Raw genomic sequence first — 24,456 nt, forward strand, 5'->3', positions numbered from 1 at the left:
GACAGCATTCGCCACCAACCATGTGGTGCAGATCTCGACAAAGTCTTTCCAGTAGTTCCTGAAACGAAACGGACAAGCGGATCTATACGTTCAAACATGCAATCAAAAGCTGAAAGCACTAAAAGTTGTTATTTATTTGAGACGAATAATGAGCTCAAAATGAGCGGATACCAGTCAGTGGAACAAGCGTGAGTAAAGAAATTCGTTTCGCCAGAAATTTTCAAACCGAAAGTTCGTTCTGTTACACAATGAAAGTGAACAATTAAAATGGCAAATGTTACACCGAGGGCGATAAAGTTCTCATAATGCCGCAAACCATTTCATTGCGGCCATCAATAACCATCACTGTAATTAATCATACCCATTCCCGCCCTCCACAGGCGTTTGTAGAAACGAGAATCGCAAGCGAGAAATAGTTTCCTCTTTTAATGAGTATCTAATTTATCATTCGGCCCTCCCCTTCTTCTGCACCCAACCCTGCCACGTGGCATTTAGCACTACACTTGCTGCAATAGCATGAATCAAAAACGCATTCCACGTAACATCATCCCGCAATGCTGCAGAGAGCTTGTCAACCTCCATTAGCAGGATGTAGCACAGACTCTGCTCCACCCCCAGTCACCTCTCCTAGCTAGCTGTCGGAAAAGGTTGACATTCCAATTTAATCGAATTTAATTTCAATTAAAGTGGAATCCCCGCTGCAGAACAGAAGCACATTCCAAACGCGCGAAAATCTAGAAATCCCAGCTCCAGGATACATTTTAACTACCAGCCCCACCCAGCGGTGGGAAGAGTGATCCAAAATGGCCATCGATCACCAACCAGTCAGTTGGCCCTGCAGCCGTTGAAAGTTCCCCGTCAATGAGCATAACCTCAAAACAGTATTTTTTTTTCTGACATTCAACCACTGACCAGCTGCGTACAGAAACCCAATTTTTTCACGCCGTCACGCTTGTTTTGATGAAAAAAAAAATGGAATATGGAACGGCAAACATTTCAATCGAATTATTCATGCGACTGCCATTTTTTTTTATCATTCGCTCCTGCTCAACGCTTGACGTTTGGTGGCCCCCTTCGAGCGCTTTTGTGTTTGGTGCTCGGATCATCTCTTACGGCATTGTTCTATTAATTGTGATGTGCGAAAAAAAATGCAATTGACATGTTGAAACCGACTCCCTTCTGGATGGTTCACTTGGGGTTTTCCGGTCGTCTTTTTTGTTTTCGGGTGCTGGATTGAAATTGGGCGTAGGCAGTAGGCAATTGAAATGTTAACCGTAATTGGTTAATTTGTGCGGTTACTATAGGTTATTGTTAATGGTTCGTTTGGTAAACTGCATATTTAAAATGATGGAATTTTGTTTGTTTCATAACAGAATTACCTTTTTACAAGGCGGTTCAGATCAGCTGATTTTTCCATTCACGAGTGAATATTGAAGACAGTTACCTCCCCAATAGAAAAGTACCATAGAAAGAGCTAAATGACGTGTTCGGGGTATCATCCAGATTATTTGTGGAATAATTCTACCATTTCGTTGTTTCATGGTTTCCGTTTAGTAGGACCTGACTAATAACGAATATATGTTGTATCCGGGGGAACAAGAGCACGTCTAATGTTTCACTATTTATGTTATGTTAAATTAGACGAGATTTACTTTCTAAGAGATCTCCAAGCTATATAAAAGGAAGACGAATAACCAAAGGGTAAACCTTTCAGCCAGTAGTACACACCAACTGCTCATTTATTTATATATTTGCAATCAGTAGTTGAAATTAGTTTTTTTTTTTTAAGTAATTGATAGATTAGGATCATATTTTACTATAGAAAGGCAAAAAGTAGGTAACATTCGAATCAGCACCAATGAATTTTTACACTTAAAGTCGAGATGTGCAGCAAGCATTTCTCACTTCATTTTTACAACGCCAAAACAAATATTGTTTATTACTAGAATTAAAATCTACTTTTTTTCTACGTATCTAACAAGCTTAAACTCCATTCTATCTACTGGTTCAAAAATAACAATGTTTCGTCAACTGTGTGCAAAGTTATTAGCAAATGAGCAGTTCGTGACCAAAACTGTGACTGCCAAACATGCCACCTTTTGTTCAAAACAGCAAAAACCAAGGAAAAAGTACACTTCACAGACAAAAAGAAGCCAGTTGTCTCATCTTCCTCTCAGATTTTTACGCTTTTGATGCACCCTCAGTAGAGTTGACGTTTAGCTATTTATTTCATCAAAACAATCACACACAAAATCAGTGATGTGATTTTTTAATAATCAAGGGAAAACATGTCAGAAGGGTCTAACTCGAAACGTAAACAATGACTTGGATCGTCAAGTTTCTTAGGAATGGCAACACACTCACTCAAACTAACTAAATCATCTGACAGAGCATTTTTTTTTCTATGAGCTGGTGTAGTCAGATTCCGATTCAGTGTGTGGTCATTCAAGAGAAATCGGCGTTCAAAGTCATTGTTTACATTTCGAGTTACACCCCTCTGACATGTTTCCCCTGAATTCTAGATAGAGCTACTGTGTTACCTTAACCCATGCCGAGTGATAAGCTGTGCCAAGCGCTGTGCCGAACAAGGTTTCAATCAAAGTGTGCCTATCAATGTGTCACTATTCAATGAGTTTGGGGAAACTTCTACCTACACGATGATGGTGTTGGTGTGTGTGGGCAGCCTTCGATTTGTGAGGAATGGGCTTTGGAACGGTTTGTTTACAAATGCTGATGGGCCCTTTTCTATTGTTGATCCAGAGTTATTACTTTTTTTATTGCGTTTACATTCTTAATTTCTCTAATAGATCAAGGCAAGCATTCAGCTTCTCTTCATTCTCATTAGAGCGTTTGCGGATCAGGTGGAAGAGGAAGTAGAAGCCATCAAATCTATCCAGCATTTTACGAGCGCTTATGGCCGCCACAATCAGACTGAGTTTATGGTAGGGAACATAAGATTAGAAGTTTGGGTTGTGTCGTTTGACGTGTAAACGATCAAATTTGAACGTTTACACATCAAACGACACAACCCAAATGTCAAATCATATGTTCCCTACCAAAAACTCACGCAGATTGTGGCGGCCATAAGCGCTCGTAAAATGCTGGATACGGAGTTCAACCCGTCCATCAGATTCCGGCTCGATGTCCCATTGAACTGCTGATTACTTGCAGATGTTCAGAAACGAAGGCGTACCCGATCGATGATGGATGAAATTTGCCACCGGCTCCCTGTCAAATTCTTCCCGACCCGAAGTAACCCAGAACTTTGATGGGCGAGCATTCAATCCCACCCTAGGAGCAACTTCCTCGAGCCAGTTTTTAATAAATGATACGATAGCAGACTTCTTCAAGCGTTCAAAGTCTCCAGGCTTGATTTTTGATTTTGAAGATCACGGGATCCAACCAGTTTGTAGCATAGGTAGCTTTTGACCAACCGTCAGTCGCTGGAGGCAACCCGCTGTTTTGACTGCCGTATCGACAAGACCCTCTCGACCCGGATGAAATTAATTGAAGTCAAGCCCGAATAGAAGCTGTACTGGATGAAATCACGAGCCACAGGGATTTTTGCTGTGAATCGGATTGAGTTTTGCTAGATTTAAAGCGATCCACGGTTCAGAGAATGCTTACAGATTTTTTTCGAGTGATCCTCGAAACGGGTTTATCATTAATTAATTCTTGATTGAATCGTTGTTCTACCAGTCTTATGTATGACAACAAATATTAAACCAAGAAGTCAACCTTAGCAACGATTTGCAAAACGTCTACACTCAGCAGTGATGCCGTTTTATATTATATTGTTTGTGCCCCTTCTTGTCGAAATGTGCTCTATCGTGCCGAACAGTGTGCCATGCTGTGTTTCGGCACAGTGTGCAGAGTTGATTACCAAACAGTCCTGTTTAAGTTTTCTTATCACTGTTTCCAAACACGGACTGCACATGCTTCGTATTCTTCGGAGCCAAGTATTTCTTGCTTCGCACAACCAGTTGAAATTATTTATACTAAAGATTCCATAGATAAGCGGAGGAAAAGTATAATGTAGCCAAACGAACTATCAGTTAGTGTAGCCAAACGAGCATGACGTCATCATGGGGTTGTTTGAGGGAGAAGTATTGTAATATTATGAGCACAAAACGCTTTCCACGCTCCACATTCCGATTTATTTCGTGGGCAACGGAAGAAGGAAAGATTAAACAAACCATTCCTCGATACATTGTTGCAAATATTTGCTTTGCACTTCATTTTGAACTTTTACGCACGAAACAAAACAAAACTGCCCAACGAAGAGCTCTATGATGACATGAACTTTTTTCACGGATGCCAGTAAGATCTTTTATTTTTCATGGTTGCCAAAACAACTTTTTTTGCCTCCGCTTATCTATGGAATATATAGTATCTATAGTTGAAATGCAGACTCGTCCAAGTGCGGCAATAGCAGTAGGTGTCTGTAAGTTGTTTAAGCACTTCTTGAAACTAGTTCCTTAGCTGATGCTCCGTTATGGCCGTTGTGGCAGCTCTGTGTTTGTTAAATACGTTTGATTTCCTGGCGAAGACTTGAAGGTGTCTTTTCATAAATAGGGACATCCATTTCTTTCCAGGGATCCCGTTTTCACAGATCCGGAGCCTTTTCAATGTGATTGAGAGCTCCAAACGAGCAGAATACTCAATCCATTCCACGATCTTACGTTCGTGTTCCACAGACAGCACCGACTATTTACATGATTTTGATCCGGAAGTTTATTTGCAATGGATTTTATCGCAAATAGTCTGCGCCGGAGTACGGAATGCACGGCTCGCGGATCTCTCTAACCGTCCACGACGGATGGCATCGATTGCTTTGGAATTTCTTCTGGCTCGTCCTGTTAGAAATCCGACCCACTCTCATTCATGTTATCAAATGTTTAATGAACGGTGAATAGAGCCTTTTATTTACTTAGGCTGTGAACCATTTGCCGAGTTAAATTTAACTCGTGGTTAAAAGTGACATTTCGAAAGTTATTTCTTATGTTCGAAAATCCCCGTGCTGTCGATCGACCGGTTTTCGAGCCACGGTCATCAAAATTTAACTTCTTGTCTGTCAGAAATAACCATGCTCAGATAGCAGGGTTAATCGATAAATTTCCATCTGTCAAAGTTTACCAAAAGTTAAAAAAAATCGCCAAATGGTTCAGAGCCTTAGGGATCCATTTACCGTTCAATCTTGTTTTGGTTGAAAACCAAATGTAAACATAATTTTCAACTCCATTTAATATATAAACCTTGAATTCTTAAACCGATCTTAAACCGATTCTACGGTGATTTCGAGATAAAAATCCACTGAAATATGACTTTATATCACTAAAATCTCAGAGTAAACAACGTTTGTAAAAAACGCTTGTAGAAAACTCACTGCCTACGGAAGTAAAGAAAAATAAAATTCAAAATAGTACTAAAAGCCGTCTTTTCCGAAATTTTCACACAGTGACAACTCTTTTGTTCGTGTCCGGTGATGCTGATGCATGGGTGTGGAATATTTACGCTGTTTTGCAAAAAATCAAGACCAACAATTGAAATGGCCTCAACTCCATTTTGTACTCCATAAACTTTACTGTTCTCTATGAAGTTCTCCATTTTTTTTATTTGTGAAGCTCTCGAAACATCTCTAACACATCCAAAGAAATTTGAAACAGAGTTCCATTCGTGTTTCAAACTCGCTCAGAAATAAAACAGAATAGTCGAGCAATTGCAAATCTAGTGCAAAATAGTGCTCGAATAATGAAACTGCAACTCAGCATTGCGAGAGGTGCGTTTCTGTTCTAGTTTCAAATTGAAACAGTCCTTATAAAATACAACAGCATTGCGAACGGCCTAAACAAACATTGTAAGGCTATTTTCTCGCAAACCGAAACCTACATTCGCAAACCTAAACCACAATCGGGTAGAGGAGAGTTTCTCCTACCTGTTCATTCTGTTGTTTTGACTTGATGGACTTCGGTTCACGAGAAAATGGCCTTACAAGGTTTGTTTACAAAATGGAGTTGAGGCCTTTTCAATGGTTGGTCTTGAAATACAAGAACTTGCTTATAGCGAATTTGTTTTTGATTCAGTTCCAACTTGGATCGATAAGACCTTTTTGACGTTTAATCGTCTTTCGCTATCTAGCATAAATGGATGAATGAACGGTTTGTTTTCCCACTAATCTGTTTCCATCTTGCTCGCACTCGTTCGATTTAAACGGTGCAATAGTGTGCGCCGATTAAACGTCAAAAAGCTCTATAGAGTTCTCCAGATGCACAAAAGTGTGCGTGAGACCGCGCGCTACCTTTTTAAGTAGTTGTGATATCGCGATACCTTTTTGTTTCTTCTTCTTCTTCGTTTTTACGTATGGATGTTTGATTTTAGTGTTCGTGAGATTGCGCTTGGAGATCTCTATTAAGATTGGGTCTGCTTGTTGCCTGTTAAACGTCAGTGTTAACGTTTGTTTTTGTTTGCTGGCTTGGGTTGAGATTCGCACTGACAGCTCGGTTTCGCACGGGTTGGAACTGGAACTTGGAGCACAGTGAATGGAGGCCGCACGGTGACTGGTAGCTTACGGGTCACCCACATTAGATCCGTTTGCATTGCGATGACGTCAATTTGACAGTTAGACAATAGATTTAGCTGTCATTTTGCCGCAACGCGTGGACCTTTAGCGGTACATAGGACCAACATAATAGGTTACTTCTAGATAGAGCTGGAATTAGGGCGTAACAGCTTTTGTAAACAATGACTTCTCTCGATGATTTCTCGGAAGTCTCCATGGCTCTCCATGGCAAATCGACATCACCATCGAGTAGAGGAAGACTTCTCCTACCCGTGGATATGTTGGTTTGTGTAGGCGTGCTTTGAATTCCGAGAAATCAACAAGAGAAGTCATTGTTTACAAAGGCTGTTACGCCCTAATTCCAGCTCTATCTAGACTTAAACTTTTTTACAATCAATATCAAGAAAAATGCACGAGAAGTTCACTGAACAGCTTAACGTAGTCTACGTCAACCATGCGTTCGTGTCTTGGATACAACTCCACCAATTTATTATCTGAGAAAGAACAAAAAAATTGAACATTGTAAACTAGATTTGTTTTGAGGGCTCACCGTAAATGGACACGTTTTCAATATCAATGTTGGTCAATACAAGTTTTTCTTCAAATTTAAATTAAACTACTAGATTTACTCTCAGTATTCAATTATGTTAACCACCCATAACTGTTGTCGTGTTGAATTGTGCGAACACAATTCTGTTTCGGTGCATTCAGATTAATTTCCAATAATTCCACAATAGATAGGATATAATTCCCCCCTCAATCCAGTGCATCAATCCCACCCCTTCCACAACAAATTGCACTATTATTCCCCACACGTGTTTGCCAATAAATTAGACTCTCATTAATCTCGCATTTCTTCGTCCGCCCGGCAAAAAGCTGCTTCCCGCGCAATGATTTATCGCTCATTTGACACATCTGCATCCGGGCCAACACGCAGGAGCGTGACCAAAAACAATAGACGTACATTCCATCACCAACTGTTTAATATCGGGGCAACCCCCCCATATCAACGTTGGTGGTGACGGTGCAAATCAAAATTCCTGTCACGTGTATTTTCCGCGGATATAACCTCCGAATGCGTGCCACTGTGGCGCCATGCCAGCAGCCGTCCACGCATTTATTGATATTAGATTTTGGGGTCATTCCCCATTCCATGGGCTTCAGACTTCAGGGTGGAAATCCGTTTCTCTTCGCCGACACACCGTCGTCGTCTGCCAATCGAAATGCGAGCGTTTGGAAGACGGCATTGTCGCATCAAAATTCTTTCGACATTGGCATCGCAATTTAATTAAACAGCGATTGAATTTCTAATTAGATGGCCACAGCGCGCTCGGGTGTTATCAAGTGCCGTAATCTTACTCTCGCCCCTCCACGGTGGAAAACGCCCTCAAAACTGATACAGAATGTCATATAAATTGTACTAATTGTAACCTCAAAAACAACAACGGTAGCCACGTCTACTAGTCTCGAATAGCGATGATGATGATGGTGATGATGGCGATGACGGCGAGACAATGGGACACGGGCGTCATTTTCCATCCCGCATGGCATTCATCCTGACCGTACCTAGTGAGTGGAAGCGGTGCTTTTATAGTACAACAAGTGCCCTGTCTCGGCGCGTGGACACAAAGAGCAGGGATTTAATATTTACCCGATGTAAATAGTCACCTCCACCCATCCGACAGCCCCGTGTCACGTTTGCCTTCGAGTTATGCAATGCGCGCTACACACCGTCCGCCGCCGTTCAGAGCACTTGCGTTCTCGTCCATCGCCGGGACCCGGGAGCACATTATTTGTGTTTCTATTAAACGTAAATTCTAATTAACATTAGCATAATAAACCGATGAATTAAAGCTACCTTCCCGGGAATTGAAGCTCGACGGGGCGGTCGCGTGTGAAGGAAGTGGAGTGCCCTGCATCGGGCGAGGGGACCGAATTTCGGGGAATCGATGTTGCACAACATTTTTGGAAGTGACAAACGGCGGAATCGATGGGAATTAGACGGGTGCACATGTTTATGAATGTAGGACACTAATTAGTTATTAATGATCAATCATATTGAGATTGTTTCCATACCCCCCGAAACGGGCTTAAGCTCGGGAGGGAGGGCTTTGCTCGATTGGGCAGTAGAACTAGTTGCGGATTTAATGCTAATATCCGGTAAACGTGGGGAACATACCATATTTTCTAGTTGGCGAGCAAGCCTATTGGTTGTTTGGAATTAGAATGAAATTATTTACGATACTTGTTGAAGTTAAATAGTATAGATTTGAATGTTTCATAGTCAGCTTTGAATGTCGCTGTAATTGAATATGTATGCTTGATATTAGCAAAAAAAAACTTCTTAATTATTTTATGCGTGATGAATAAAATACACGGTCAATGAGAATGACCCAAATTTGAGTTCAATTTACTCGTAAATCGCACAAATTGCAGGAACTCAGCGTGAAGTAAATTTTCTCGACTTCTAAACAAGCAAATCTGACGAACTTAGTTAGCTACTTATGGCTGTTGGGACGGTTGGGACAAGCTCTTAGTGCATATCCATTTACGATTCCATACATCTATTATCTTGCTGTTTAGTTGTGTGTAAACTTGAAAGGCGCTAATTCAACCTTTTCCCAGTTATCCAATAATCACTAAACAGCTTCGCTTGAAGCCGGGTTAAATATTGTTCACGCTTTTGACGTAGGACCACATCTGTGATTTCTATATGGAGGTTCACTTTGTGGAAACCGAAAATGGAACATGTAACAAAATTATGAAAGATTTTGAACGTTAATAACTAGACTTTTTTTTTTTGGCCCCTAGACCAATTTCAATAAATTTATCACCAATCGATCAGAAATATTCCTACGCATCTGATAAAGTTAAGACTTTATTATTCTTCAATATACCACTATTGAAAATTGTACGAATGTACAACTGTTGCTATGATAATTAAAATTATCACCGATTGATTGCGAAAAGCGATTTCCCTAACCCAGATTTCAAAGTTGAATTCCGTCCGGTCTCACCAAATGGTGTTTATTCAATCACCTTGTGGAGACTGGTGGTGTTCTCCAGTACACAACGAAAGGCTCCCTCAAGCAGCTAGCTATCAAGGCTGGCCTCAACCGTTGATCGGATTCAGTTCCAACCACCGTGTGTGGTGGTGTCCGGTCGTCGGAATCAGCAGTGCTTTCGGCACGTGGCGTTCAATATTGTTCTCCAGTACACAACGAAAGGCTGCCTGTAAGCAGCGAGCTGGAGCCCTTATGAGCATTCATAGAAGGAGGAAGAAGCCGCACCGCTATTGATCGGAATCAGTAGCTCTTCGTGAGTCGCTGTGGGTCATATATGTCAAGCGCGTCATACTAAACAGTATGAACAGAGAGAGAGCCCCGCTCAAATTCCTATTCCTACACAAAACACAAGCTCTTGCTGCAGTTAACAAATAATATTTATTATATAAGACCTCGTAGTCCTACGTCACCATTGCGTATAACCCCATAAGGCTGCCCCTTGCAGTTTTTTCGTTGAAGGAATGCGATATCAAGAAAAATTTCGTTTTCAAGTTTTTTTTTTTATTTATTCAAAGAGGGGATGTTTCTCAGAGTCTTAAACTATGTTAATCATCGATCGAGTTTCCTCTTGCTGCAATTACGGCCTCCACACGCTTCCGGAATGCACGGCAGGTTCTAATAATGTAGTCTGGATCCATTTCTCTCCAAGTACGGGTCAATGTTTGTCTGAGACTTGCTAAAGGGTGATACGGTCAAAATTTGGTCAATATCAACTTGACGTATTTCTTTCAATTTTGCATTTAAAAAACCTGAACACCCCTCATTTTGAAGGTGTGTGTGTGTAGAATGTTGCTCCTATTTTGATTTTGGAATTCACTCTTCAGTTGTCAAAATGCCGTCCAAGCAAGAAGAGCAGCGTATCAAAATTTTGCTCGCGCTTCGCGAAAATCCGAGCTACTCGCACGCAAAGTTGGCAAAATCGCTAAAAGTTGCCAAATCAACCGTTACAAATGTAATTAAAGTGTTTGGGGAACGTTTGTCGACAGCCAGGAAGTCTGGATCGGGGGGAAATCGAAAACCGGAAGCCGCTGAGACGACAAAGAGACTTGCCGGTAGTTTCAAGCGAAACCCTAACCTCTCTCTCCGAGATGCCGCAAATAAGCTGGGTGTATCGTCTACAACCGTGCATCGAGCCAAAAAACGAGCCGGACTATCGACTTACAAGAAGGTAGTAACTCCAAATCGCGATGATAAACAAAATACGACGGCCAAAGCGCGATCCCGGAGGCTGTACACGACGATGCTGACGAAGTTTGACTGCGTGGTAATGGACGACGAAACCTACGTCAAAGCCGACTACAAGCAGCTTCCGGGACAGGAGTTTTATACGGCAAAAGGAAGGGGAAAGGTAGCAGATGTTTTCAAGCACATGAAACTGTCAAAGTTCGCAAAGAAATATCTGGTTTGGCAAGCCATCTGTACCTGTGGCTTGAAAAGCAGCATTTTCATAGCTTCCGGGACTGTCAACCAAGAAGTTTACGTGAAAGAGTGTTTGAATAAACGTCTGCTGCCTTTCCTGAAGAAACACGGTTGTTCCGTACTGTTTTGGCCGGATTTGGCATCTTGCCATTACGGTAAAAAGGCCATGGAGTGGTACGCCGCCAACAACGTGCAGGTGCTTCCCAAGGACAAGAACCCTCCCAACACACCAGAGCTCCGCCCAATTGAGAAATACTGGGCTATTGTCAAGCGGAACCTAAAGAAGACCAAAAAACTGCTAAGGGCGAGCAGCAGTTCAAGGCAAACTGGCTTTCTGCGGCGAAGAAGGTGGACAAGGTGGCTGTACAAAATCTGATGGCAGGGGTCAAGCGTAAGGCCCGGCAATTCGGATTTGGAAAAGCGGAAGCCTAACTGAATATTTTTCCTGAATTTTATACTAATTGAACTTGAAAAAGAAATTTAATTTGATTTTTTAAATAAACGATTTCACCGATTTACACGCGTTTTCCCTTGCCCAAATTTTGACCGTATCACCCTTTATACTCGGGTGGCGTTTAAAACAGGCCTTGGCCTTCATGACGCGCCATATTGAGTAATCCAGCGGATTAAGATCGGGACTGGATGGCGGCCACATATCCTTCGCTCAGAACGGAAGATATTCCTGCAACCACTAATATAGAAAACTAATATACCGGTCGCTTCTGGAATTTGATACGGGATCGACGGTAAACATGCTCTCGTCGGTGAACAGGATTACCTTTTTTTTTCGCTTAAGGAAGTTCAAGATGTTTTTGCATCGTTCGACTCGTAGCTCCCGGATGCGGTTGGTAATCATGTGAGTTTTTTTTCCGTGCCCTCGACTTCGCCCCGCAATCTTCCTTTACGATCTTCCGTGCCGTAAAGTCACTGATCCCTTGTTCCTTTGCCATTTTCCTTATTGAACGCACTGGATTCATCCGAATCTTCCTTTTGATAGCAGCGCAACTGTCGAACTAAATACATCATTTTCTTTTATACACAGCCTCCTACGGTATGAGCTATAGGTTACGTGCATGCAAAGAAAACCAAGGCATTGTATGCACAGGTGAAACGGGAACCTTATTTGTACGATGGTGCAAACATTATGACGCATACGGAACGTGGGTTCACGTGGTTGATATTGGCGGATTTGGCCAACGCTCTGCCGGAGAACAGTTAAACGGGGTCTCCCTTCCGAATTCTCCCCCGAACCGGGAACCTTGACGTTGAAGCGTGGGGTCTAGAGAGCGCGATTTAATTCCTCGATTGCGGTGTGTCAAGCAAAGCCATCTAAACTCCAATCAAAACGATCCTCACATAACATATGTGGAACTTCATGCAAAACTGCTGACTAAAAGTTGACCCCTTTTTTGTGTTTCCTCAGTGGTATAACTGGTATAGAGCAGTGCACGGTCCCTAGCCTCACTGTTTGGTTCCAATCATTTTGTCTTTGGGTAAAAGAGTTGGCAACGAATGGGAGCCAAAACAAACCACCCAAAACTGTCAAAATTTACGGGTGAGAGAAGAGTGCAGCAAATCTTCGTGCACTGATCTATAGTTGGACATCGATCTGTCAAAATTAAATTTTCGTGATTCGACACTGAATCTTCATATGGGCTAATGTCGGAAACGTAAGCAATGGCTTCTTTCGTAAATATCTTGTAATTCAAAGTTAATCCATGTAACCCAGCAATTCTATCAGCTATGGGGACTTTCCCTACATACAAACATTGTGGTGGCTTACTTGAGCGAGTTTTCATTCTCAAGAAATTCGTGGAAAAGTCAATGTTTACGTTTGTGACATTGACCCTTATGAAAGAAAATCAGATATTTGGTTGCATGCTCATGACACGCTATTTGAAAACAACCCAAATTTCAGTAAAATCCACCCTGATCGCTCAAAAATGTATCTATAAAAAAAATGTGTAAACTATGTTGGGAGTGACAGGTTAACAATTGAACAACGTCGGTCGGATCCATGCCAATGTTGCTCATGTGTCAGGTTGTCACTCCCAACATATTTCACTCATTTTGAGTAGGTTCAGTTGTGACCGATCTGGGAGGATTCTACCCAAATTTAAGTAGTTTTGAAATAACGTGTAAGTATTGACGTTGACTGTGGCTTTCTAGCTATTTACTCCTATAGAGATTGCTAAAGTGTGATTGTGTCAGTGATTTGTTTTCATCGGGAAAAATTTTCGCTATGAAGTTATTTTTTCCTGATGAAAACATTTTGCGTAAACCTATACGTGACGTTGTGTGCGTACGATAAACTTCAGCAATCTCTATGGAAAAATCCCAAAGGCTAGCGGATTTTGTCTTATCTCTTCACTCCACCATGGTACCAGCGAGCCACCGTCTCTTCATGCAAAGATTAACAGGATCTAATGGGATTTTTCACTGGAGTGATAGAGTAAGGTAATGTATGACATGTTTCTCGCACAGAGTGACGTTTGCTTATGGGATTTTACCATAGGAGTAAAGAGTTACAGAGTGACCGAAAAGGCTAACTGTCAAGGTAATGCGGCCATTCTTTTTTAGGCTAGTTGTGGGGCACAGGGGCCCTATCAATAGATTTATTAACGCCTCCCGCATAAACAATAACCATAAGAACTTCGATCCAAACATTCCTTTGCAAACCAGATGAAATTAATTATGCTCTTGAATCTCTGACTACTTCTATAGTTGAAGCAAGAGCTGCCTCAGTACCAAAATGCGAGGTTAAATTAGATTCAATTATAATAGACGATGATCTTCAGCTCTTGATCCGTCTTAAAAATGTCCGTAGGAGACAATATCAAAGAACACGTGATCCTGTCATGAAAGTTATCTGGCGGGATTTGCAAAAACAAATTAAAAAGCGATTCTCTGCCCTGAGGAACAAAACTTTTGAAAATAATGTTTCTAAATTAGACCCGAGTTCCAAACCCTTTTGGAAACTCACAAAAATTTTGAAAAAACCTCAAAAGCCAATTCCAGCGCTTAAAGAAGGTTTGATCACAAATTTGGAAAAAGCTCAGAAACTTGCTAAGCAATTCGAGAGTTCCCATAATTTCAGTTTTGGTCTTACTAGTCCTATTGAGAATAAGGTTGCTCGGGATTTTCTGAATATTTTCTCTCGGGAAAATGTTTTCGATGATTCCTGGGGGACTGATTTGGACGAAGTAAGGTCTATAACTAAAAAGTTTCAAAATATGAAAGCTCCAGGTGATGATGGAATTTTCTATATGACATATAACAGATGTTTCCATTTGACATACTTTCCTGATAAATGGAATTTTGAAGCCAGGATAAAAATCCAGCTGAAGCTTCTAGCTACCGCCCAATAAGTTTGCTTTCTTCAATAAAGGGTGTCCACGATGAAATTGCCACACTATGAAATTGCTCTAACTTTTTAACCGTTGGGTAGAATTTAATGAAAATTTGGGTGGATTTAGTTCATAGTGCATTATTTACATCCTGCAAGTTTTAAAGTCCTGTGATCAAAACTCGCGGAAATGGAGTCGAAAGAACAGCTCGTGCGTGATAAAATCTTGCGCATTCATCACGAGAACAAGGATCTCTCGCATCGTTCCATCGCTAAAACGTTGGGAATCACGAATTCCACGGTGTCGCGAGTGATTAAGCGGTTCGAGGAACGGTTGACCACCGATCGGAAGCCCAGAAGTGAAGGAAAAAGTATTCCGTACAACACCAAAAATCACAACCGCGTAGTTGGGGCCTTCAACCGAAATCCGAACGCCTCCGTTAGGGATGTGGCTAAGAAGCTGCACCTAAGCCGAAGTTTTGTCCAGAAGGCCAAAACTAAGGCTGGGCTTCGAACGTTCAAGGTACAAAAGGCCCCTAATCGCGACGAGAAGCAGAACAAGTCCGCCAAAACTCGTGCCAGAAAGTTGTACCTCAACATGCTGACGAAAGTTGAATGCTGCATCATGGACGACGAAACATATGTGAAGGCCGACTTCAAACAGATCCCCGGCAACCTGTTTTTCACGGCCAAGGATAAGTTCAGCGTTTCGGAGCATGTCCGCACTCAGAAGATGTCCAAATTTGCGAAGAAATTCCTGGTTTGGCAAGCCATCTGCACGTGCGGGAAGCGGAGTGCACCTTTCGTGACCCAGGACACGATGAACGGACAGGTGTACATAGAAGAGTGCCTCCAGAAGCGGCTGCTTCCTCTCCTGAAGGCCCACAACGTCCCAACAATCTTCTGGCCGGATTTGGCCTCATGCCACTACTCCAAGGACGTGCTGAAGTGGTATGCGGACAATAAGGTCAATTTCGTGCCGAAAATGTTCAACCCTCCCAACACTCCGGAGCTCCGCCCCATCGAGAAGTACTGGGCGATTATGAAGCAGCACCTTCTTAAACGACCTAAGGTAGTGAAGACAGTCGAGGAACTGAAGAAAGTATGGGTTTACATGCAAAAAACGGTTGATTCACAGGTTGTGCAGAATCTTATGGCCGGGGTTAAGGCCAAGGTGCGGGCATTTGCGTATGGACTGTAAATAAAATACGAGTAAAATGGTAAAATGAAGTTTGATAGTTATTTCTCAATCCCTGAAAATTTGATGGCAATCGGATGAAAACTCGAATTTTGCGAATCAATTTTGTGTGTGGCAATTTCATCGTGGACACCCTTTAAGTAAACTTTTTGAAAAGATAATTTTGAATAGAATGATGCTTCACATCAATACGAACTCAATTTTTGCAGATGAGCAGTTTGGATTTCGCCATGGGCATTCAACTACTCATCAACTCTTAAGAGTTACCAATTTAATTCGTTCAAACAAATCGGAAGGCCACTCAACTGGAGTTGCTCTTCTAGACATAGAAAAAGCATTCGACAGTGTTTGGCATGAAGGTTTGATTGCTAAATTGAAAAAGTTTAATTTTCCACTTTATATTATGAAATTAGTTCAAAATTATTTAACTGACAGAATTCTGCAGGTAAATTATGAAAATTCCAAATCTAATCGACTACCTGTTAGAGCAGGAGTTCCTCAGGATAGCATTCTTGGGCCTATATTGTACAACATTTTCACTTCGGACCTGCCTGATTTGGCTCAGGGTTGCCACAAATCTTTGTTCGCTGATGACACAGGCATTTCCGCTAAAGGAAGAAGTCTTCGTGTTATTTGCAGCAGACTGCAGAAAAGTTTAGATATTTTCTCTTCTTATTTACAAAAATGGAAGATTTCTCCCAACGCTTCCAAAACTCAACTTATAATATTTCCACATAAGCCTAGAGCTTCGTTTTTGAAACCTAGTAGTAGTCACATAGTCACTATGAACGGAGTTCCAATTTCTTGGTCAAACCAAGTGAAATATCTTGGATTAATACTTGACCAAAAATTAACTTTTAAAGATCACATTGAGGGCATTCAAGCCAAATGTAACAAATATATAAAATGTTTGTATCCTCTTATAAACAGGAAATCCAAACTTTGCCTGACGAATAAACTTCTAATATTTAAACAAGTTTTTAGACCGGCCATGCTTTACGCTGTGTCAATATGGTCTAGTTGTTGCACTACCCAGAAAAAAGCACTTCAAAGGATTCAGAACAAAGTTCTGAAGATGATTTTGAAGTTGCCTCCCTGGTACAGTACTACCGAAGTACATAGAATTTCGAATGTTGAGACTTTAGAACAAATGCCCAACAAAGTCATTAATATTTTTCAGGCAAAAATCGTTGCAATCCTCAATTGCAACGATTAATTCCCTTTATACTTAGATAAGATTTAGTTTTAGTTTTTAATTTTAAGATATCAATTGTTATACTGACATGCAGGTTTAAAAAACCTGTTTAAAATACTGAATTGCCAAGACAGGAACAATGTAAAAATACTTAGCTATATATCATAACAATTAAGGCTGGTAAGTTACTGCAGTAACTGGAGCACCTAGGTTAAAATGAAATGTAATTTATTTTGAAATTGGAACAAATAAAGAGTTAAAAAAAAACATATGAAGCGCATAACTACCATTTCGGGATATCATCCCAACTTTATGTGGTATGGTCATACCATCTATGATATCGTTAGTGTATGGTACCAGTTTATTAGGGCTGTTTCCAAGTAGGTCAGAAGTCAATCAAGCGCATTGTTAACCAGTCATACTGTAGATAACCAGTCAGTAGATCTTTTTGTTGGGATTTGAGCAGAAACATTCAATTTTACGCTATTGAGAAAAATAGAGAGGGTTGAAACCTTGGGTATTACAGGTATCGTTAAGCAATCAATATCATTTGTCATCCTTCTTGCAAAATTCTTGTGAATGAAAAGATGCAAGGTTAGCTCAAAACACAGCATATGTCTGTTTTACGTATTAATTCCAAGAAGAAGAAGTTACGCTACTGCTATCAAATGAACAAGGCTTCAAAGAATCGCCAGCAAATATACTTCAAGTTCTCAACGCACACTATGTTTTTTTTAATATTCAGCTCTTTTTTATACTGGCGGTAGAACTTTGACAGCTTCTTAAGATTTGCAATACTTATATATAAACCAGGACACTTGTTGCAAAATGATGCTGCTTTAAACTGTATGCATCAGATTCCAAATCTGGGCGGTCGTTTTTGTCCCTCATACATTATGAAATGAAATCAAAGTTTGATGCAATTAGTTCCAACAAAAAATGTTAATGGAAAAAATGGTGCATACATTTATTATCTAAATTTATCATAGAGAGAGAAAATTGAAAAAAAAATACCCATGCTAATTTAAAGAAATAAACAAGTATTCGCTTGGAGTGTCTCATTTTTTTGGTAATAATTACAGAAAAGCAATACGCATCGCTTTCATAATTGAATTGTAAACAGTTTACGCATGGCAGCAACTATATAATTAAAAATAAAGAACGTAAATTATTATGGCAATACAAAGACATGAGTTCAAGAGTGCTAAGAAGATATAGAATTATAAACCACATTAGAAATATTTTAATTAACCAGTTTGACAGATCGATGACCTACTATACCACTTGAAATCACTGAAATGGGGTCGATTTTTTATGATCGAGTTCCACATATGTTATGTGCTAAAGCTCAATGTCGGAAATATGTTTAAGCCATTTTATCGTTTTTCTGATAATGTTGTCCTTCCAACATCAGTTCTAAACATTGGGGGGGTCCCCGAAATTATGGAATTATGTAAGTTTGAGAACCGCTGGTCCAGCATATGACGTAAAACTCATTTGAAAAGTTAAAAATCCCCCATGGCCCGTGCTCTGTCAAACCGTGAACAATAAATAACATCCTTCTAATTAGGACACCGCAGTTTATTTTGCACCGCTTTCAAAACAAACAGCCCCAACTTTTCATTTTAGTGCAAACATTTTATCTGCCCGGGAATGTGTCCACTAACACATTTTTTATTATTTCTATTAGAGCACTCTCCGACTTCCTCCCTTTTTCCTTAACCACTCACCACTCCTATTCCTAATATCATGCACCGGTCTGGATACCGACTTCGCTGAGGCAATATTTTTCCACTATTTTATCTGGTTAATGTACAAACGTTCTGCCATTTTTTTTATTGCCTTTTGCTTTCTCGGCCACCACAGCAGGGCTCTTCCGGACTTCGATGAAACAGGAACGTATTTTTTTCGCCTTTCGAAAGCTTAAAAACTAAGCTCCTGTCAGCAGGCAAGCAGCAGTCCGGTTGAGGGTGGTGAGTGGATGGCCAACTAGTTTTCTGAAAATCGACCGCCATCCGACCACCCACCCCCTTACAAAAAGCATTTATATTAACAGTATCGGGGGATGAAAAAGTGACCAGGGAGGAAAAACCACCGAACAAGCGGCAGAGTCCGGAGATACAACTTTCATTTGCCCACGGAAGCCCGAAACTTGTTATATCCTGGTGCGCTAAATTTCAGTTGACAGTTTTAGCTGCTATCTGGAACTGTCCGGTCCCTCGCCGCCATTCCTTCTTCGCTGCATATCCTCGGGAAAACATATGCACTCGCCTCCATCCGCGCTCTTCGCGAGTGGCTGGACTGACTGGATTTTATTACACTCGTTTTTGGTTGTTTATCGTTTTCGGTATTACGGCGAATACGGCTCACTCTAAGTGTATTATGGGAGAGGAGGGATCTGCTACCGCTGCGCCCTTGCCACGGGGCAATGGTAAATTTAATTTAGTAAAAACATAGTGGGTCATTTTTCGCACCCCCGTCAGTTCCGTGACCGACTCTTGACTGTGCACTGTAATTTATCACTTTCGGCCGGAATTAGATGCCACACTGCAAGCATTTTTTGTTTGGTCTCAAGCCCTGTTTCGGTGGGGAAAAATTTGCAGAGCTGAAATTGAAAACTGTGTTTCCAGCTTTGATGGATTGCTTTCTGTGTAGTTGCAACATACCACTTTCAGCACAGTGCAGTTTTAACTGAATTTTCCTAACACGGTCAATTTTGCAGTTTAAGAAAAAGCATTCATTTTTGGAAACGTCAAGTACTGCATCACTGTACTACTACAATATTGAATTAGTCAGCGTATTGGTCAATAGATGAAGTAGTGACAGACACAAAGTTCCTAAAAGCTAATTTAAGAAACCCAAAATAATCCAAAATGGTTCATCTGTAACTGCCTTCAAGTTGGTTTGATAATTTCAAAGCAATTGAAGGCAGATTCAAAATTAGAACCCGGATTCAACCCTCCCCTGATTCTACATCATTCAACGGGTCCATTAGCACACCTACCTCAGCCCTATTCTCGCTAGAACAATTCGCCACCGAACAATGACAAGACATTGACACACTTCCCCATTCATTTTCGGCTGTGACAGATTTACGCATTCCTATGGGAAGTAACATCAGACTGGCCGGTGGGACACCACTCAATGGTCGTATCATCCTCATCCGAAAGCAACCAACAGCCGGAGAACTCCACTCTCTCGCACCACTACACTGTGATACAGAAATTGATGACCTACAATGGATGTCAGTTCCTATTGTTCCCCTTTCTCCACCCACACACCACCAACAGTCAACCTCCTCCGTCGAACCGGGTCCATCTTTTGCTGTAAATGGGTTCTTGTTCCGTGTCACAAGTGCGATGAAGAAAATGTGTTTCCACCCCATAATCGGAACCAGCTTGACAGTATAAAAGATGTGTGACAGAAGATAAATCATAATGTCGTTTTGCACGTCGGTCAGCCTGTGCAAATAGACATAACCTAGTAGAAAATCACAAAAACTAACTCGAAATGGACCGCCGGAACAAGAGCTGCTTGGCTGTACGGAAGGGAGAAAGGCTGTACCTTGGAGTTTGCTGGTTGACCTCATGCTCAAGCCTCTTACAAAAGATGCCAGAGTGCAGGACAGATAGGATATCGATTCATTCCGATGCGGAACAAGGCAGATTGAAAGTGACAAGCACCAGGATTCTCGTCGATAAATACCACACCGGTTCGAGTTTCAGTGAAAGAGGCTTTTGGTCGGCCTGTCGATTGATACAGCACAATACGAACCCGTCAGGATCTGCTATAATAGATCCTATTGATGAGAGCTGGAAGACTGTCTTTCAATCAGTGGTGGTGTACGGAAATGTCACCCGGAAGATGGGGAAGGCTTAATGCCGAGGGCTTTGAATCGTAAACAGAATCATCTTTGTGTTGGCTGTTTGTAGACTTTGGTTTGGTTTGGATTGGTTCGGTATGATGAGGAGCAAGTGCTCAACCGAGAAATGTATGATTCTCTTGCAGTTTTATGTAAAAAATTAATCGAATATGTAAGGGATTTTCCTTTTGACGTAGGACTACGTCTGTGATTTCTATATGGGCGTACACTTTTTGAAAACCGAAAATGGAACATGTAGCAAAATGATGAAAGATTTTGAACGTTAATTACTCAGCTGCCTCTGAACCAATTTCAACAATTTTATAACCAATCGATCAGAAATATTTCTACGCATCTGCTAAATTTAAGCCTTTATCATTTGTCAAAGTGTCACTGTTGAAAATTGCACGAAGTTGCAACTGTTGCTTTGATAACTAAAATTATCACCGATTGCCTGCAAAAAGCGATTTCCCTAACACAGATTTCAAAGTTGAATTCCATCCGGTCTCACCAAACGGTGTTTATTCAATCACCGCATGGTGAGTGGTGGTGTTCTCCAATACACAACGAAAGGCTGCCTGCAAGCCTGCAGCCCACATGAGCATCCATAGAAGGAAGGAGAAGCCACACCGCTACTGATCGGAATCAGTAGCTCTTCGTGAGTCACTGTGGGCCATCTATGTCAAGCGCGTCATACTAAAGAGCATAAACAGAGAGAACCCCGCTCAAGTTCCTATTCCTACACAAAACCCAAGCTCCTGCTACAGTTAACAAATTAGATTTATATATTACATAAGACCACGTAATCGTACGTCACCATTGCGTACAACCCCATAGGGCTGTCCCTTGTAGTTTTTTTTTTTATTAAAATTGACTGTGAAAAAAGTGACTAGTTCACTACATGCTGTGGTACGAACTACCAATCACAGTTCTCGAAAGAAATATGTGCAGAAAATGTAAGAAATTCGCACCATTCGTTTTACGTGCCTAAAGGGATAAGGAATAAAATCCAATCAAGAGGCACACCATCCAAACTGGTCTCTGAAAGTCTGAAGGATTAAATAAAATTCAATACATTGGCGATGACGATTAAAAGTTAACTCCTGAAAACTGTTGTAAAATATGCTTAAGGACAAGGTTGATAGAATCCAAAAATGGCCGTTGTCATGGCTGATTTTTCCTGTAAAATCAGCCATGATAGCGGCCATTTCTGGATTCTATCAATCTTGTCCTTAAGGTCCTTTCGAGGATAATTTGTAGGTTATCCTGAAAAGAAGACCATGTGCTTTGTAAAAAGACAATTGGCACCGTCTTCTGGAAACCAGAGGCAACCGTTCTTGCCGGATTCCCATAGTACGGTTGCCACTGGATTCCTATAATACGGTCGATTTTGGTGAAAATGCTAGTACAATCCAGTAGTAGTGTTGCCATGTGATACACTGAAAAATTGCAATAGCAGGTTAGTCACCAAAATTTTTCAAGCCGCTCCGTCTGTCACTTCGTTTGTGGTCAAAGACGAGGGGGATGAAAGTCCCAGATTTATTCAAATGTTGCCAAAACTTACTAACTAAGTTCGATGAATCGATTCATAGTCGGAAAAATTCATTTTATCGATTAGGGTAGGTGTTCCAGTTATGGCTATACGTTCCTATTATGGTGTGTTACAACCACAAACGAAGTGACAGACGGAGCGGCTCGAAAACTTTGGTGACTAACCTGCTATTGCAATTTTTCAGTGTACCACATGGCAACACCACTACTACTGGATTGTACCACATGGCAACACTACTACTGGATTGAACCAGCATTTTCACCAAATGTACTAGAATGTTTTGGTTCTATCTCTTTCACTCTACTCTTAACTGAAATGCATAAAAAAAATGACAAAATGATACACTCTTTGCACACTGTCAAAGAATCATTGTACACAAAATCAACTTTGTGCAAAACCAAAACAAAAAGTAGTATCTCATCTGGTGGATGATGGCACAAGCTTCGAAGAAAATTCTATTACAGTGAACCACATTATTGTAATTGATTTCTTCGCCAGTTAGTCGTCTGTCACTTCGTTTGTGGTTACAACTATGGCCTATATAACTTCCATAGGCCATAATTGGAACATACCATAATAGGAACGTATAGCCATAATTGGAACACCTACCCTATATCCGATATAATCGAGCTTAAATCTCTAAAAACGGATAATATCTGTTTGTATCGTTCACATCTCTATAACTATCATAACTAGTAACGGTGATACCCGTTTATTTATAAAACAAAAGGAACATTGCGAAATCTCGACGAACAATACAAAAAGGCTAATAAGCTTTTTTAATCAAACTTTTAATGTTCTTTCCTCGTGAACCGAAGCTTGCCTTGCCAATCCAACAACACCATCAGGTAGGGGAAATTATTAGCTATTCGATTGGTTAGGTGAGCTTCGGTATGTGAGAAAAGGACATTACAATTTGTCCAATCCCCTCTTCTGTATTGGTGGTTGAGCTCGAAAATCTTTGTAAACAATGACTTCTCTCGATCAGTGATGCAAAATATCATGACAATGACTCGACACTCGTCAACGCATCAACCGACTATCGCTGACAGAACGTTTTGTCACGCAGTGAGAGGTAGAACCATAGCAAACAACAATCACCAGTAATGGTCGCTTCTCACAGGTAAAACGTAACACTCGCTGCTGATGGTGTAAAACAACGAAAACCTGGGGGCAAGACAGCTTTTAATCATGAGTAATATTTGAGTTAATTTTGAGCAACTCTGAGTTACTCGAGTTGCTCAACATGGGATGCACGGCAACACAGCAACCTTGTTGTGTTTATTCCCCAACTGTCAAAGAAAGATGTTCAACGGTGATAAATATTTCTAAAATCTGCAGCTTCCGATTATCGAAAGGTGAATCCTGACGAATGTGGGCGTCGTAGTGGAATAGCTATATAAATAAAGAGAGAAAATAGTGGTTTACACTGGATAACCATCCATAGATAGATACCATGACCATCGTACTGCTTCGTGCCAATCATTTGTTAGTTGTTTTCATCCGAATCTAGTGCAGGCTGTTATCGGTCGACGTTGACCATCGCATTTGCAGATTCAAAATATGATAAATTTGTCGAAGTACATTTGGTTAAATTAACCACAGTTTGAAACTTCGAAAGGCATCAAAGTTACGATTACTACTTTGTAATAGTATTCTCTGACTTTTGTCTGAATACCCAAGAAATAATGCTGAACTTTGAGGCAGTAACCTCATAGTTCTGCAATAATACTTGGGCATTCAGAGAAGTCTAGAAAAATAATGCTGGTTGTCATGATTTTCTGAAACAATATCTATAGGCATTTCTATTTGCCACTAAGTTCGACCCGAGACTAATAGAAAAGCAATACATTGTCATCGTATAGCCATATTGAAAATTTTATGTTTCCATAAAACCAAATCAAGCTCTCATCCATCTTGAATTCTCAACTTATTAATTCTTATTTGAAATGATGCAATTTGCAATTGTAGACATGCAGAACCTCTGATTTGCCAAGCACATGAAGGCCTCATAAAGCACGTCTTGCCGGATTATACGGATACATTTTTCATGTTAGGCCATCTTCGGATATGGCATTTTTACCTTATTTTCCTTCAAAGCAAAGTTCTTAGATTTCGCTTAGATTTCATGCTGTGAATGAATTCAATCGATTAAATAACGATTTGAATCAAGAAATTAATAAAATAATTCAAATTCTCCTTCTCCTCTGACACATAATGTTTATTCACACTGTGATTTGTATTTGTTGATGTATATAAG

General features: G+C 40.7%; 2 protein-coding genes across 2 annotated transcripts in view; both read left to right on the forward strand.

Moving 5' to 3' along the window:
- Window positions 1–24,456, forward strand: part of orb2 — a 1,372,010-nt gene that overhangs the window by 1,244,827 nt on the left and 102,727 nt on the right.
- The window catches only part of LOC135702960 (uncharacterized), a 161,982-nt gene that overhangs the window by 6,505 nt on the left and 131,021 nt on the right, over window positions 1–24,456 (forward strand). The gene's annotated exons all lie outside the window — the stretch shown is intronic.

The sequence above is a fragment of the Ochlerotatus camptorhynchus genome, unplaced genomic scaffold (genome assembly GCF_037179485.1).
Source record: "Ochlerotatus camptorhynchus isolate MF236.1 unplaced genomic scaffold, CSIRO-AGI_Acam_v1.1 ptg000203l, whole genome shotgun sequence".
NCBI classification, from domain to species: domain Eukaryota; kingdom Metazoa; phylum Arthropoda; class Insecta; order Diptera; family Culicidae; genus Ochlerotatus; species Ochlerotatus camptorhynchus.